Here is a 19005-nt window from a genome sequence, read left to right as displayed (position 1 = left end):
CCGTATGCTTATGTATTTGATGATATGTATGTACACTCATTCAACTCTTATGTACTATTGTGTGAAACTGGAGCTTTTTTTCCCCGGGCCTCCACTGAAAATGGACCTGTGCCCAGTCGGACTTTCCCAGTTATCAAATGTAAAATAAAATAAAATACAAACACAAGATAACTGACTTTAATAATTGGCTTAGTTTCTGGTGTTATTCCAAGGGGGTGCAATATTTGTCAGGTACCTATCGTGTGATTAAAAATTGTAAACGGCGAATGCATACTGAGCAAACCCGATTGGTCAAAACATCACACGCGTAACACGGAAATCACCACAGGGAATATTTTCCCTTTACTTCAATGCAGTGCGATCTCAGAGTAGGAATATTTAAGTAGTGGGAGTGTTTAGGTAAGTATGTTTTTTTTTATTTTTTTTTTTATTATATTTTCAAAATTTCAAACATCGCTCATATGGTGTCGACCATATGGTGTTCAATATTTGAAATATATATAGACCCATATTTGTCAACATGGAAGAAGATGGTCAACAGATCATGCTGCTTTACTAGGGTTGGTCTGCGCCCTGAACTGTGTCATCCATTCTCTTGTGAACATTGCTTCTTTACTTCATTTTAAACCCACAACAAAGAGTTTTCCTTGAGCTCCCAGAAATCTACATTCTTAACATTTCATGGTGGGGCTCTTTTAGAGCAGAAACAGCTGGGCTTATTGCAGCTCTGAAGAGGCTGCTGTACTGCACTAAGGGAAGCTGCACGTTACTCTGTCTGAATGAAGATGTTTGAAACATAGAGGGAAAACTGCTCTCATGGACTATGTATGTAAGCTGTGAGCAGAAACTGGATGTGCTGAAAGCGAAATAACGCTGTTTGCTACTTCTGAGGATTTATTTGAGTGCTGGAGCACAGAAGGAAGGTTTTTCGTCCCTTCTTCAAAGAACTAACATCTGCAGCAGGATGTTTGGAGTGAAGATCCAGTTGGGGTATCCATTTTCATGCAGTCCCACACATTTAGACCAGCTACTACACAGATAGGGACTGAAGGTGGGGATGCCTCGATTTACAAAAAAAATAAATATAACTCAAGGCTGGTCAAACAGGTCAATGCATTTGAGCTACTCCATGTTCAAATCACCATAGGCAAAACCCCATACCACTTCCTTGCAAGGTATAGATCCCTCTGTATGACTCAGGAAACTCATAACATGCATTAAACTTATTGGAAACACTCACTATCCAACCCAATACCATATTCATGGGTGAAATTAATTAACCCACTATTAGCTGAGAATAATATAGGACACCAAGCGTAGAGGTACAGAGATTCCTGGATTTTGTAAACAAACTCCCTGGTCCAGATTGTCAGTGCATCAACCAGGTGTGCAAACATGCTGGATCTAGTCCTCACTAATATGGGAGAGTGCTGCACACCCCCTTATGTAATGTCTTCTGTGGTAAGATCAGACCACAAAATGTTCTTCTTTGATGTAAAAATGAAACCTGGAACCCCAGCTAACCCTGGAATATTCAGGAACTACTCTAAGTCTAACTTCCTACTATTAAGTGATAACCTAGCATAATTTCAAGCCCCCATAAACCCTGAAAACACTGCTGTCTGTGTGGAACTGTTCACAAAACCCTATACAAACATGTTAATAGATGTACAGAGGAAACTATACCTACCAGGGGGAAGTACAGAACTAATTAAAAAACAAGCCATCTTGCTGGAATCAGAACATCAATAGGCTGTATAACAGAAGGAAGAAAATCATGACAAAAATTAGGAGGTGTAGCCCCCAGCAGGATAAAAGCACTCTCATCAAACTAAACAAACAACTGAGAGGACAAATAAAGTCTACCAAAGACAAATGTGAGGTAAATTGATATTCCAAGGCCTAGGACAACCACAAGTCATTCTTCAGCTACGTCCACAACCTCAAATGCAATACATAATTTTGTGTAGAGCTCATTGTTAATAGAGCCACATATACTGAGCCAGAAGCTATAACAAACCTACTGGCTGACAAATTCATCTCCAATTTTACCCCTCTCCCCCCTTCAACCTCCCCTCAGGAAATACTATCAAATATAACTCCCCTTACTATCACTAGGGAACAGGTCCTTAAATACCCTCTCTATGACCATGAACATTGCATCAATGGGCCCAGACAATATCCCAGGATGCCTTCTAAATAGAATGAAACATGCCTCACAAATGGAGAACAGCAACAGTCATCCCTCTGCACAAAGGTGAGCCATGCACAGCCCCTGAAAACCACAGACCCATAAGTCTCACTAGTCTCATATGCAAAGCCATGGAAAGAATTATCATGGACATGATTACTAATGACATAGGAGACCTTCAGACCCTGAACCAAACCCAATCTAGTTTTGTCAAGGACAAGTCATGCCTACTCAGCCTGGTGGACTTCTTTGAAAAAGTAATTGAAGCAATAGATAAGGGCTAAATGGGTAATGCTACCTACCTTGACCTAGCCAAGACATTTGACACAATACCCCACTCTGGCATTGTTGACAAACTCAAGAAGTTAGGTATAAACCCTTATGTCACCCAGTGGATAGCCAGCTGGCACAGAGACAAGACCCATGAAGTTAGAACTTGTGAGTCCACCTCTACAAAGAGGACAGTCACAAGTGGAACATCCACAGAGCTTCCTCACTAAAAGAATACAGCCATACAGGGCATAAGTAACATGTCGTCTGCAGACCGCCTCAAGGGACTATCCCTATATTCTGTCTCCTACAGCCTGTTGAGGGGGGAGATCTATTTTGAAAAGGTATGTGAGAGTCAATTCAGGAATATACTTAAGCAAAAAGGTTCATATCCTGATAACTTGACCCACAAGGAAAGAGTTAACCTGAATACCTTAATTTACGAAAGGTGTTTACAGATTATGAAACCTGATTGGGGAGGTTGTGATAATGAATAGCCTTGATTATTCTGCTACAGTGTTCCAGCTTCTATCTAAAAAGGCCACCTGTAAGAAAATTTCTCTTAAAGAAATTAATATTGCTTATGCCAAGTTGAATTTTCTGCTCTTGGACATGGTCATGCAGGGGGAGGTGGACCATGAAAAATGGAAGTATCTAAATATTTCAAAACCTAGGATTGCATCCATTTTTGGTACCCAAAAATTCATGTAGCATTTCTGTTAGAAATGCTACATCTAAAGAAATCCTAATCCCTCCGCACCACATGCTCCAGAGACCTCAACCTCATTACCACAATTAACAGAACATGCTGGAGGGACAGGTTCATAACCCAGAGACTACCCATGCTATGAAACAGACTTCCCATACATGTCAAGCAGAGCACCTCATTGACCCTCTTCAAGAGAAATCTTGATGAGTGGATGGGAAACAGAAAATTCACCTGGGGATAACACCAGTGGCTCTACTCGACAGAGGCACTGGGAACTAAGGTAGGGTGGCACTATGCCAGGGTAATCCTATGGCTAGGCTTGTAAAGGCCCCAGGGCCATTAGCCTAGTACACACCTATGAACCTATAAGTGCACCTATGATCCCCTGCTGACCTATAGTTTCAGCTAAAGGATCTAAGACAGAACCCTTGGCAAAGTGTATTGATTTGAAATGAAATGGTGTGTTGGAATCAAAGCTACGCATTTTGAAAAATTCATAGCATCTTTTAGAGATTTTGAATAGCTTTCATTTCAATGAAAATATTATTTTTATTATTGTGGATGTACTGATCTTTTTTCTGTTATTCCCAACAACATAGGGATTGATTTTTTTTTTTTTTTAGTTTTTTAACTGAACATTCTTCCTTTGCTATTCAAGATATACGAGTAATTACTACCCTCCTGGACTTGACTTTTAACAATAATTTCAACAGGTGTCAGGGGTGATCATGGGTGCTGCTTGCACCTCTCTGTATGCTAATATTATATTAGCAGTGTCGGAAGAGATGATGGTGTTTACCCCTAAATTTTTGTCACTGGTACATGGTTATAGGTTTTTGGATGATGTTTTAATTTCATGGAAAGGCATCATTGATCAATGGGGTACTTTTTATACAAAGTGGTAGAAATCCACAACTTTTTTAAGGTTTACATATTCAATTGGGATTGATAGTATTAACCACGTGGATGTCCACCTAGAGAAGAACAGTGTGTACGGGTGTTACACCTCCAGTATTTTTAGAAAGGATACCTTCTCCAGTTCATACCCCCATTTCAATAATTGCCATCCATTTCACCAAAAGAGATCCGTTGTTAAAAGTTAAACAGTGAGGCTCTCCAGGTTGATTTCAGATGACAACTTGTTTACTGAGGAGATCCATCAGTTAATATGTATGTTTATTGTGAGGGGGTACCCCATTCAGTTTTTGAAGGATGTCAAGGATGAGGTTGTGGGTTTGCAAAATGATTGCTTTGCACACATTTTGAAGATCACATCCCACACAGAGCAATCCACAGGTGGAAACATTACTTGTAGGATAAATAATTGCAGTTTTGATATGTCCACCCCAGTACTTACACTTTCCTATAGTAAGGATATTTTCAAATACATTGTCTGTAAAAATTAATTGGGGAAATAATATTCCCTGATGAGCTGAAAGATCTTTTGATACTAACCCTGTTGTGTTTTTTAGCAAAGGAAAAATACTAAATCTGTTTTAGAAATTAGCATTTGGTAATAAGAAATGTACGTATACACAGGGGATCATGAGAAAATGTGTTTTTTTCCAAGATGTGCAGGTTTATGCATGATGGACCTTATGCTGCAGTTGAAGGCCTTGCAAGAACTATTCCCTGTCCTGGGAGGTGTAACTGCAACACCACATAGTTTACCTTGCCACGTGCAGTTCATGTACCAATAATACTCTTATACAGACATAGTTGTGGGTGCCCTAATTTCAAGAAGATTTTGTTTTTTGTTATTGACCGGGTAGTGGTTTCAAATTTCATGGGTGACTTGGACACACTTCTTGAATATAAAGAGTTAACCTGGCAACTCAGGCTTAATGTCTCGACTGCCCCAGGCATTAGTGATGCATTGTCCTTGTCTAGTGTTTTGAAAAAGAAGGCTAGTATTGTGTGAGCATTGCTATTTATATGTGATTTATAATACCATTATTGATATTTTATTGTTTTAAATATTTTAACATTTTACGCAGTGTAGAATTGTATGCATTTTATATCGTATTTAACCTTTTACACATCATTTACTTGGAATGCATCCCTATTTTCATTATTTATTGTCATGGCACTTTAATTTTGAGCTGATGTGATGACATCATTTATTTTATGCTAATTTCTGCCTTCAGATAGGTCGATACATTAGTATTTAAGTTCATCAACTATGATAGCTCCTCACTCTGATGAAGTCTTATGAATTATTAAGAGGAAAGCGCTCAGTCTGATTTTATGTTTTTTATTCAGTTCCAATAAATGAGTGGCATTTTGCAGTTGGTTGGCTTTTGTTTGCATTTATTTTTTGCTTGAGATCTATGCCTGGCATAAGAGGCATTGTCAGACCCCACCCTGATGGACCTTCTGCATATCTGCAAAACAAACAGCACCAGAATTACCCATTCTAAAGATTTAAATATTGCCTGTGATATAAATAGGACCTGCTGGAGAGACAGGTATGTATCCCAGAGACTACCCCTTCTCTGGAACAGGCTTCCCATCCATGTGAAGCAGAGGTCCTCCCTAACCCAATTCAAGTGTAACTTGGACAACTGTATGGGGAAAAGGAAATTCATCCCTAGTTTGGCACCTGTGTCTCTAATGGACACAGACAACCTGTAAATAGTTCTTCTCCCAGGCCCCTGCTTGCAAAAGTTCCATCTCCCAAGCCCCTGCTTACACTTATCAAGGGTATCAGTTGTCAGAGATTTGGGATGCATGGGTAGGCTTAAAAAGGCCATTGAGGTCATTAGCCTAGTGCACACCTATGATTTCGAGGTGACATCCAAGGGAGGAAGTGGAGGTGAGCAAAACAAATGGATCATGAGGACTATAAGAAGAATGAAAGCAGATATGGGTGAGGTAGAGTGCATTTTTTGTATTTATTTTTTTTGTTTGTTTTTTTACTTTTTATTACATTTTTAAAACAAACATTTACAAACTCATATAAAGAGAAATATGACAGAAACATAATCAGAAATGATGAAGTTCATAAGAAGTGTGCTTATTAAAGTTCAATAAATTGTACTTTTACTGTGGATCCACCTAAGCCAGATTTTGTTAGTTCTTTTTTAGAAACATTTTTAGCCAAACAAATTAATTCAACAGTTTTACATTTCCAGTTTTTTGTAATTACTTTTCTTGCTATGGCTAAAATGGTCCAAGGAAGAAGCACTTGTAATTTAGGAATGCATTCTGGAACTGGAGCATTAAATAAGATTAAGGAATTAGACATAATACAATTATCTAGACATTTTTATATATATGTGGGAGGTGAATCTGAGCTCTGTATGCTGCTGTGCATGCAGTGTGCCTGAACATGTGAATGTGTGTCTACAGCATGGTGTAGGCAGGTATACTCACAGACCTCTCAACTATACCTCAGTAAGAAGAACATTCTTCATTTTGATTTATAAACTGTCATTGCTCCATACGACACCATATTGAGAATCTTTAACACTCATTCATTGCAGGGAATGTTGGTAATAAGTACCAATGGTGAATGATTTTGCAGCATATTAATTCAGCAACAGCACAGTTTGCAAATATGAAGGAACATTTTTCAAGCAAGCTTTGAACATTCTAGGCACAGTTTTTAGCGTGTGTTGCATATGTTGTCCAGTTGGTCCACACATGCCTGTTGCAAGTTCATAAATAAGTACTAGGCTAGCTGCCTTTGTGCACCATTTTAAGTCTAGCCAATTCCCCTTTTTGTGCTCGAAATAACCTATCCCATTTGGCTGTAGACTGACCACACCCATCCCATGGTTGATAGTTATTTATTACCACTAATGAGAGTAATTGGACTCTTACCATAGATAATTTGAGGAGACCCATGTATGGGATAAAGCATTTAGATGTCTCTCTATTAGTAGTACAAGGGAAGTCCTGGGGTAAATTTTCTGTTTCCCATCTGTAGATCTAAGTTACACTTGAAAATGGACAGGGATGAACTTTGTTTATGTGGATGGGAAGTCTGTCCCATAGCAGCGATATCCTCTGTGAAATATACCTGTCATTCCAAATCGTTCTGCTGATATTGCAGAAGAGGTTTAGATCCCTAGACCAAATATTTCTAATACCATTTGACTTGCTGATGTGCAGTAAATCCATCAGTAATGGGTCAGAGGTTGCCTCGTGCACCAGACACAGGTCACCTCTTAGCAGTCAGTAAGATACAGAGTATGGTGATGGATAAATGTCAACATCAGAAATGTCAATGTATAGGGAGAAATGGGAAACATACTGTGGGGATTGGGGAATTGGCCCTTTCCCTACTATAGTGCAATCTCAGAGTCAGTTAGTATACATAATTAGCCAAGGGTATGGGAGCTGCTGTTTTTTTTTTTTTTTGAACCTGACATTCTGACTGTTGGTGCTGTGGCAATCGACTCTGAGAATGTTTGATCTGAAAACATGATTCCATCTTACACATATGTCAAGTGTGTACAGCCAGCATTTGGAGACCCATCTGGAGATACTGCTGCCTCCACAACACACTGTGCAACAGGAGGATGTGACAACAGCTTGCAACTACTGTAAGTGCATAGTGTGTTTTATGCTGTGTGTGTAGAGTCTGTGAATATGTAAATGTGCAGGAAAGGGGGGCTGTCGACTGCTCCCAGCAAGATATAGGCAGGCAGCAACATCTAAGGCTGGATGGCAGTGTGTGTGAGGAACAGACATGGAATGAGCCCAAATTTCTGACTGCAGTAGTTAAGGCAACAAATATACAAACACTACCACTGTAAAACTGGCTCAGATGGTCCTAGGCCATAAAGACTGCCAAAATACCATGAAGAAAAATCAAATAAAAACTTATTTTATTTGTAGTACAAAAGGAATAAGCGCTTTCATCTTGCTTAACAGGACTTCATCAGAGTCAACAATAAAATAGCATTGCAAGTGCTTATATAGATGTAAACATTAAGTAAAAGGAAGTGATATATTAATTAAGAACACTAACTACTTAAAGAAATAGGTACATTACAACATAAATAAATTGTACCAAAGTAGTATAATAAAAATAATTCTTTCAATAAAAGAAAAACCTGTATTAACAATTGCATGTTAAAATACACATTCAAATACATGTGAAAAGTGTGTTTAAAAAGGTGTATAAAAATATATATTACTAAAAATTGCTACATGAAGTGTTTTGTTATGTTGCATCACTCAGGCTCTAAGTTCTAAGATAGGTTTGAGGGGGCTGTAATCGTTAATACCTGGGGTGTTACTGGCATTAAGCCTCAACTGCCAGACCACTTCTTTCTCTTCTAAAAAGAGCTTAGCATTACCATCCCTAGGATTAACAAATACTTTTTCTAGAATAGCAAATTTAAAGGTGTGACAAGTTTTATTATTCATCAAGTGCCTATATAAGGCACTATTTGTATACTTCCTAATGTTATACATTTGCTCGTAGATTCTGTTCTTTAAAGATCTTAAAGTTTTCCCGACATAAAATGCTGGGCATGTGGGACACAAGGCTAAATATACAACATTATCCCCAGGATTCAGCAAGCTCTGCACGGCGTGCAGGAATAGTGCAAGAGCTGCTGCAGGCAATATGGCTGACGTGCGATCCAGGAATGAGTTCCCGGGACGTGCAGGAGTGCTCCTGCACTATTCCTGCATGGACACAGCCCCTGTATGCTAATTACCTCATTTGTTGGTGAAAACCATGCAAATGAGTTGAATTAGTGATCCAGGAAGCAGGCAGGTGTCATGTAGGAATAGTGTAGCCTGCAGAAATGTATTCAACCAGTAGCTGAATACATTTCTGCAAACTACAAAACTGAGGCATGACAGCTCATAAAAAAGCATGTATTGTAAGGGTTAGGCATGCCAAAGGCCAAATATATGGCCATAGGCATGAAAATCAGTTTCAAAATTATAAAAAATAACTTTTTTTTTTCTTTGCCGATTTCGGACGTTTAAGCATAGGGCAGCAGTGCACAAATGGGATTGGCCCGAAAATAATAAAAAAAATCTGGAAATAAGCTTTTAAACCAAAGTCATCATTTTGCCATAATAGTCAATGGCATGCATAACACAACAAGACCATGGAATAGTGGTTGCTAAGGGAGAAGGTTGAGTGTCGGTTTTGTAACCGTGCATTAGCAGTCAATTCTATGCAAATGAGGGCAATGATACTGAATCACAGATTTCCCCTCAGTGCTAGCTTGCACCCAACCATGTAGGTGCAGTAATACTATGGTGTAAGTCTTAGAGCTAGATGACTTCATAAGGAGGTGTGTCATGCATGCTGTAAGCTTATTGGAGCACTGTGGCCCATGTTTGCTCTTAGCTAAGCACAGTTAAGGAAGGGGGTGTGTCTGAAGTTGCCTAGCAGTATGTACACTGCCTAAACGGGTGTGCGCACCGCACACCGGGTCGTAAATAAAAAAATAAACCAGGAAATAGCAGCTCCATTCATATCTGAGCTCTGGGTTTGTACGGCGCACCTCAGGGCTTAAACAGGAAGGCAATGGGAAGGAAAAACAGCAGTAGGAAGGTAATCAAGGAGAACTAGCATAACTGGCAGGTGAAATGTATCAGAATCAGCCAATTATACAGGCAGCAGCCCATCCCAGCACACTACTATAAATTATGCAAACACCTTTCACTCTGGTTTTTCCCACAAACTCTACATCACCGGTGTACACAAACGGGGAAATTTTACCTAACAAAAGCAACAAAATTATTGGGTCTGCTTTTGCTCTCATAAATCAATATGTGGAAGAGGCTGAGGGTGGTGAGGATGACTGCTGATGGCCAACCCACAGTGAGGAGAAGGAGAAGAGTGTACAGACCCAGGGTAACCTACCATGAGCTACATGAGCTGGAGATAGTGGAGTGCTATAGGGTGGACAGGGATCTCCTACAGCAAAGTGTTGAGCTGTGCCGGCCACGCCTCACTCAAAGAACCAATAGAGAGGAACCCATCTGAGTGGATACCAAGGTAGGTGTAGGCTTAAGAATACTAGCCACAGGTACCTTCCAAAGGCCAACTGGGGATATCATGGGAATCTCACAGGCATAAGCATCCAGGGTACTCTACCAGTTCCTGGATGCCATGTCAGCACATGCCAGTGAGCATATATATTTCCACAACACCCGTGAGGCACTGACCAAAAATATGCATCTCTTCTACCAAATAGCAGAATACCCTCAGGTAGTAAGTGCTATAGACTGCATGCAAATACACATCAAAGCACCACCCGGTGAGTAGGGTAGGGTCTACATAAACCGCAAGGGCTTCCCCTCCATCAACTGCCAGGTCATGTGCGATGCCCAGGGCATTATAATGAATGTGTGTGCTGGCAGCCCTGGAAGCTATCACGACTTCCACATCTGGCATATGATGCAGCTGTACCAGAGATTTGCCAGTGGGGACATCCCAAATGGCCATCTAGTGGGGGATGCTGGTATGCACTGGAGCCGTGGCTGATGACACCCATCAGAAATGCACACACACCCAAACAAGAACTCCATAATGAGGTACACGCACAAACCAGAATCATAATAGAGCATGTGTTTGGGATGCTCAAGTCATGGTTCCGGTGCCTGGACATATCTGGTGGAGCCTTGCAGTAGTCTCCAGCTACATGTACCCAAATTGTCCTCATATGTGCCATGCTACACAATATGATCATACAGAAACAGCTGCAGCAGGAACAGCATGGGGCAGGGCCACACAGCCCCCCAACATTGCCAAGGCCAGCACAGACTGACTCGGAGGAACAACAACCTGTGCCTGCCCCTGTAGGCAGAAGGAGGCATGCCTAGTATGCCCAGACCTTGGCAAAGAGGCAACACATAGCACATACACCGACACGGTAGGAACCCAAGTAATGACACGTCTCTCTGACTCACACATACAGTAAAAGGGATGCCAAACTTGACACTACCTGTGCTTAACCATGTATAGGAAGTGTACTATGTGCATCTGACATAGTCAGCCCTCCAGCACCATCCTCAGTACTGGCAGAGCCACATGGCAAGTCACCCTCCCTATCAATTGCTGAATGGAGTAGTATGTTCTGCTACTTGTATCTGTGGTACAGATGTGAGCATGCAAGGGAATCGGGTGGCTGAATGGGATGACAGCAGATAGTGGACACCTATATGGGCAGCATGAAATCCATAACAAATACTGGTGTCAACATAGCAGGCAGTACTAGACAAGGTGACAAATCCCACTGCAGGACATGTGGTGGGCCAAATGTATGACCACAGGACACACACACACACATGCATGTCAGTGAGGCTCACATACCCAACAACAGTCTCAGTCAGCAGGACAGGTGTAGATGACCACAAAGAAAGGCTGTGCTAAGGCCTCTGATTGATGGCAATGGAGAGCAGCCCCCCTCCAGACCTACACAGACAGACTACAACAGGTCAGGCAGTGGGATGTTAGTTCTGAAGGGTAAAAAGTCTGAAACTGAAATGTAGGTTAATAAAACCTAAGATCTGTACTACACTGATATGCCTCTAGTCTGCATGACGGGCCAGAATACAGAATGAAATAGAAGCCAACAGAGTACCTGAAATACCAGTGCAGTCATAGCAAATGTTTACAGTTGCCAGGTGTGCCCCCCCCCTACAATCCTATGTAGAAATGTAGTAACATGTACGTATGGGTATAATAGTGGAGCATAGATTACCTGAGCTGGCCAAATTAGCAGGTTAGATTGTTGCACGTGTACAATATGTAGGGCTCTGTGTGTTAGGTTGTTGTGTGTTGTATATTGTGTGGAAGTGGTCAGCATGTAGGCATGGAGGGTTGTGTCCCGGTGGCCTATGGCCAGTACTGTTGATGACAGGGCCAAGTTCTGACAACTGCAGTGCCAAATACAGTGCATCCCAGCAAGACCCAATCCAGCAGTAATCCATACTAATTTTTCAGATGTAATATCTGTCACCATCTGAAAGATGGACATGGCATGAATGTGGGCCCAGACATACACACAGCACACAGGTGGAAGTACCCTAGACAGAGAGTGTATAAAATGTTACTGTCAAATGGACACACTGTTGGAATTGTACATACAGATTAGCAGCACATTAGTTGTCAGTGTAGTATGGAATACTGATGTAGTCTGGCCAAATACTGGCAGACCATAAAAGGCACAGTTATGAAGTACTGAGAAACTGCTGATGTCCCCGCACAAGCCAGCATAAGGGGAATGCCCCACATATATCTGTGAGTCAGCTGCAAGAAGCTTCCACAGCACACATGCACCCAGCTCACCCCACTATCAGCCACAGGTTCATTACAGGTCATATCCCTGCTGTTGGGAATGAATACAATATGACCCCCACATCTGTATGAGAATACCCACAGAATGCAGCATGTTGAAGAGGTGTCCCATGCAGGCATGTCCCTAGCTGTAAGCAGTACCCTGCCAACATCCACACCAATGGATTAATAAGGACAGAAACTATTGCCATTAACACCTACCCTGTCACCTCAGGGTAATCCAGTGGCTTGCAGCCTGGGACTGTAGGAGAGACAGAATGCACTGGCCTGCTACAGATGGCCTGCATCACTACCAAATGCCCTACAGTCTTCTGTCAAAGGCCTGTATTTCACACATACTGCCAATGTATGTTATCTCATGGAGTCCCAAATAATGACATAACACAGTCCACAGAACACAAATGCAAGGCCATGTTGACAAATCCCAGTAGCATGTCCACCATGTCCTACTGCATGAACTGTGGATCAACCCCTAAATACTGCTGGGATGAAGTGATAACTATAGGGATACTTATCAGATATCACTTGCATAATGTTAGGAAGAGGATAGAATAATGGAGTGAGGGTAGAAGCATAGATGCCATGGAGTGTGTGAAGTCTGAAACTCTGATGTGTGCCCATACTATCCCTGCCTGCAAACCCAGGAATGGGTGGCTACAAACCTGCTTGTAAACCACAATGTGAATGGGATAATGACCAGATATATGAACCCTGCCTCTGGGTAACCTGTGTGACTCTGTACAGCTGAGAGGTATGGCCACAGCAGGATATGGCCATTCTGTCACATCTATAGATGTACAAGCATGGGATCCTCAGCCACCACAGTACTAAGGGGCTGGACCATTTACACAGACCCATCAGCAAGTGTCTGCAGCTCCCCCTCCAGAATGGCATGAGTGTGCAAGAATATGTAGGCTGCAGACCACAATACTGGACACAGCTTCAGTCATCTTGTATTCCCCAGGAAATTACTGTGAGCAAATAAGTATATCTGTCAGTAGTTGATGACATAATACATCACAGTGTAAAACAGTACATATGTCTAAATATCTCTGCTAATACCAAAACCATGTAGCAGAAGCAGCACAGACACAGTTAGTACCCCGCTATCCTTTGCCCATTGTGACTCCATATTTTCAATCTATCTATAGATATCCTGCAGAAACAGGTTGCTAGCTGTAGGTGTAGAACACAGATGCCTGCACTGGAGTACAACCTACCTGGAATGGATTCACACATTCAATACAGAAGGTCATACTGGGCATTGCTCTCACACTTACAGAAACAAAGCCCATGTGTGACAACAAAATATGGAAGGGTCATACTGGGCATGCTCCCACACTTACAGAAGTGAAGCCCATGTCTGACAACAACAGTGGACTATACATATCTGTCAGTCACAGATGTCTGTGCACACACACCACATTGTACACCAGTCATGCTTTGCACACACATTGGATAGGAATACACACATATATCCAAGGGCAACACACTATAATAGGTCAAACATACACAAATGGAGATGTGGGGAAGAGAAAAAGTGACAAAGAGCTTCCCATCATGAGGCCTGTCCCACCCACCACACATTCAACTGGCCAATAGCACATGATGTGCCAATGTCTATCACTGCAGACATTTGCTTCTGGTAGCCCTCAGCACTATAGTGTCTATGGTGCTTCTGATAACTGTGTAAAATGACAGTACAAGTCATTATTAATCTAGCAGTCATATACACAGTCCTGTCAAATGTAAAGTTGTGTGTGACTGACTGAGTGTTGTGTGTTTCCAGAGGAATGGTTTATGGCCCATTCACGCACACTGCAATCCCTATTGCACTAGTTTAGCTAGCCGACTGATGTCAGTCACCTTGAAATACACTTTTGGACAAAGATCATCCCCATAAGCTCTGTGGTGCATGCAATAACTGTGTAATCCTATTGTGTGATGTACTAGTTAGGTAGGAGTTCTAATCTCAGACATGGTAACTGTGAAACTCTGTGCGTGCGTGTGTGTGTGTGTGTGTGTGTGTGTGTGTGTGTGTGTGTGTGTGTGTGTCTGTGTTTGTGTGTGTAGGGATCAATGACTTTGAGGCCATTCATAGACACTACGCCTCCCATTGCCCTACTTTAGCAAGCCTGCTGATGTCATTCACCTTGAAAAACACCTTTGGATATAAGCTATCCCTATAAGCTCCATGGCACATGTGATAACTGCGTAATGCTGTAGTGTAACATACTAGATAGGTAGGAGTTCTAATCCCAGACATGGTAACTGTGAACCTGTGTGTGTGTGTGTGTGTGTGTGTGTGTGTGTGTGTGTGTGTGTGTGTGTGTGTGTGTGTGTGTGTGTATTTGTGTGCATAGGGATCATTGTTTTTGAGGTCATTCACAGTCACTACACCTCCCATTGCCCTACTTTAGCAAGCCTGCTATCATTCACCTTGAAATACACCTTTGGATAAGGGCTAGCCCTATAAGCTCCGTGGCGCACGCGATAACTGCATTATGCTATAGTGTATCATACTAGTTAGGTAGGAGTTCTAATCCCAAACATGGAAACTGGTTGTGTGTGTGTGTGTAGAGAGTAATGCTTTTGAGGCCATTCACAGCCACTACACATTCCATTGCCCTACTTTAGCAACCCTGCTGATGTCATTCACCTTGAAATATACCTTTGGATAAGGGTTAACCCTATAAGCTCTGTGGTGTGTGATAACTGCATAATGCTGTAGTGTAACATACTAGTTAGGTAGGAGATCTAATCCCAGACATGGCAACTGTGAAATGATGTGTGTGTGTGTAGACAGTAATGCTTTTCAGGCCATACATAGTCACTACACCTCCCATTGCCCTACTTTAGAAAGCCTGCTGATGTTATTCACCTTGAAATACCTCCTTGGACAAGATTCAGCCCTGTAAGCTCCGTGGTGCGGGCAATAACTGCGTAATGCTATAGTGTAATATACTTATTAGGTAGGATTTCTAATCCCAGACATGACAACTGTGGAACTGTGTGTGTGTGTGTGTGTGTGTGTGTGTGTGTGTGTGTGTGTGTGTGTGTGTGTGTGTGTGTGTGTGTGTGTGTGTGTGCAGACAGTAATGCTTTTGAGGCCATTCATAGTCACTACACCTCCCATTGCCCTACTTTAGAAAGCCTGCTGATGTTATTCACCTTGAAATACCTCCTTGGACAAGATTCAGCCCTGTAAGCTTCATGGTTCGGACAATAACTGCGTAATGCTATAGTGTAATATACTTCTTAGGTAGGAGTTCTAATCCCAGACATGGCAACTGTGGAACTGTGTGTGTGTGTGTGTGTGTGTGTGTGTGTGTGTGTGTGTGTGTGTGTGTGTGTGTGTGTGTGTGTAGACAGTAATGCTTTTGAGGCCATTCATAGTCACTACACCTCCCATTGCCCTACTTTAGAAAGCCTGCTGATGTTATTCACCTTGAAATACCTCCTTGGACAAAATTCAGCCCTGTAAGCTCTGTGGTGCGGGCAATAACTGTGTAATGCTATAGTGTAATATACTTGTTAGGTAGGAGTTCTAATCCCAGACATGGCAACTGTGGAACTGTGTGTGTGTGTTTGTGTGTGTGTGTGTGTGTGTGTGTGTGTGTGTGTGTGTGTGTGTGTGTGTGTACAAAGTAATGCTTTTGGGATCACTGACAGTCACTACACCTTCCATTGCATTATTTTAGCAAGCCTGCTGATGTCAACTACCTTGAAATATACCTCTGGAGAGGTGCTAGCCCTATAAGCTCCATGGTGCGTGCCATAAATGCAGAACAATACAGTAGCAATAACTACACAACTGTGGGTTTGAATCCCATCTGTGGCAAGTGTTTGTGTGTGTACCTCAAAGATTTTGTCCCCATTTACAGGCAGTACACATCTCAGAGCCTGACTTTAGCAGTCCTGCAGATATCATCCACCGTACAAGTATCTGTTGCGAAGCCTATACCATGTCAGATCAGTGATGTATGTGGTAAATGTGTAACATAATGGTCCATAAAGGTTGTTGGATAGAGTTTTGAACCTCATCCCTGGCAAATGTAAATGTGTGATTAGGGTAAAATTATTTTTGGGATATCTCACCCACTACATCACCCAATGCCAGTATTTACAACGGCTGGTGATGTTCCTCACCTTAAAATTACGTTGGGACAACATCCATCCAATAAGCTCCATGGCACATGCAATAAATGCAGTACACTGTAGTGGCAATTCATATCTAGGTAGGGGTTTGAATCTCAGTATTGGCAAGTGTGTGCTTGTCATCAGTATCCTGTGTGGAGATTGCTGTGATTGTGTAATGACAGGATGCATTGTGGGGTGGGTTTTGCTTAATTATTATACTGAGGACCTACTGTATGTCACAATGTCCACCTTACAAGGACAACAAATGCCAAACAGCAGAGAGGCTGGTGTAGACAATCCATAACCCTACATGTGACATTATGGATCAGTGAACAATTTAGGCACCCCTTGTATTACTCAGAGAACACTCTCCACCCATGTCTCATACACAAACACTCTTGGCTAGGCAACAACCACTATATTGGTAGTTCCCTGCATATTACCCACAGATAGTAACCATGGTGGGATTGCAGTGGACTACATGCCTGTTGACCACAACACTACCAATGATGTCAGAATGTACTGTGATGTGTAACATCTCTTGACTGAGTGTGTGTTATCCAGCAAGTAAAAGGACATGGCACTGGGTTTCATCCCTACAATAGGCAAATAAATGCTTACAGTGGTCCTTTGCTATGTTCCCCACTGGATGCCTGCAACAACTGTAGAGTCTGGAAATGTAACCCACAAAGGGAATACCATGCCTTATACACATGCCCTGTATGGACAGATGCTACTAACTCCAATGAATACCTGTATCATGCTGTCAATGTAGGTGCGGGCATGACCTCAGTTTCATAGCCAGGTCTCACCACATGAGGTCAGAAATGCCACATCAGATGATAATCTGTCCACAAAACATGCCCCAGAGACCCCAAGTACATTTCCACACATCACCGAACATGCATGTAGGACATGTGCACAACCCAGACACTATCCATGTTATGGAAAATAAATCACATACATGGCAAGCATTGCACAGCACGGGCCACCCACAATAGTAACCCAGATGAGTAAATGGTGAATACAATACCCATCTGTGTGGGTCAATCCAGGGACTACACCCCTGAGCCACACTGGAGACCATTGTCATGTGGCCTCATGCCAAGGTATTCCACTTGCCTAGCCTTGTACAGCTTTCTGAACAGTCAACTACTACACACCTGTGAAGCAATGAACCCATGCATGTCAGTACTGGCAAGTGTGTGTGTGTGTGTGTGTGTGTGTGTGTGTGTGTGTGTGTGTGGGTGTGTGTGGAGACTAATTAATTTTATGCCATTCGCACTCACTGCATCTCCCATTGCCCTACTGTAGCATGCCTGCTGTCAGTCACCTTGTAATAACCCTTTGGCCATACATCAGCCTGATAAGCTTTGTGGCACGTGTGATAACTGTGCAATACTGCAGTGTAGCAAACTAGTTAGGTAGGCATTCTAATCCTGACCCTGCCAACTGTGAAAATGTGTGTGATTCCCTGACAGAGTGTGGTTGTGTCTTCCTTGACACCTGCTTTTGTGGACAGTCACATGTACTACACTTCCCTTATCCCTCCTTTATCACTGTTGCTGATATCACTCACTTTCAAAGATACCTTTGGAGAGCTCTCCAACATGTAAGCTCTGTGGTGCATGCAATAACTGCATAACAATATAATAGCAATATATAGTCAGATAGGGGTTTGAAACTCAGTACTGGTAAATGTGTGTTTTGGTATGTGTTATCAGTGTCCTGTGTGGGTGTTGGGGTGGTTGTGTAATGGCATGGTCCATTGTAGTGTGGGTTTTGCCACATCATTATATTGAGGCACTATATGTCCCATTGTCAACATTACAGGCCAACATTTTCCAAACATTATAGAGACTGTTGTTGACAATCCTCAGCTATAAATGTGTACAGCCATGTACAATTTCCATGTGACAGTATGGATTAGTACACAATATAGACAACCGTCATAATGCCCAGATACCACTCTCCACCCATAGATCATACACAAACATGCTTGGCTCTTACTCTCCTACTTCCTTCTTTTCTTACTTTGTTTCTGTCTGTCTCTCTCACTCCATATCTGGTGGATGTGGAAAAGTACATCTGCTCTGCTCAGGCAGCAGCTTGAGTTTTGTAAGTGATGCTCATGATCAGCTGATGACCTGTGCATGCATTGCAGTCCCCCACTAGCTAACTGCATGTGGAATAGCTGTGGTATTATTCCTATAGCCAATTGCATGGAATCACACTCCTATAACTAAGCAATTCATGTGGGTGTTGGCCCTTTTCTTTCACTGTGAGCAGGACTTCATATGGGTGTTTGACAAACAGCATCACAGAGGGTAGTTGGATATACCTCTTACAACATACACTGTAGAGAGAGGCCAACAAACAGCAGGGGGATATTCCAGACATGAGAACAGAATGTAA

Source organism: Protopterus annectens, chromosome 13.part0 (genome assembly GCF_019279795.1).
Source record: "Protopterus annectens isolate FY-2018-M chromosome 13.part0, PAN1.0, whole genome shotgun sequence".
In the NCBI taxonomy this organism is placed as follows: Eukaryota; Metazoa; Chordata; order Ceratodontiformes; family Protopteridae; genus Protopterus; species Protopterus annectens.
Note: the sequence above shows the minus strand (reverse complement) of the source record.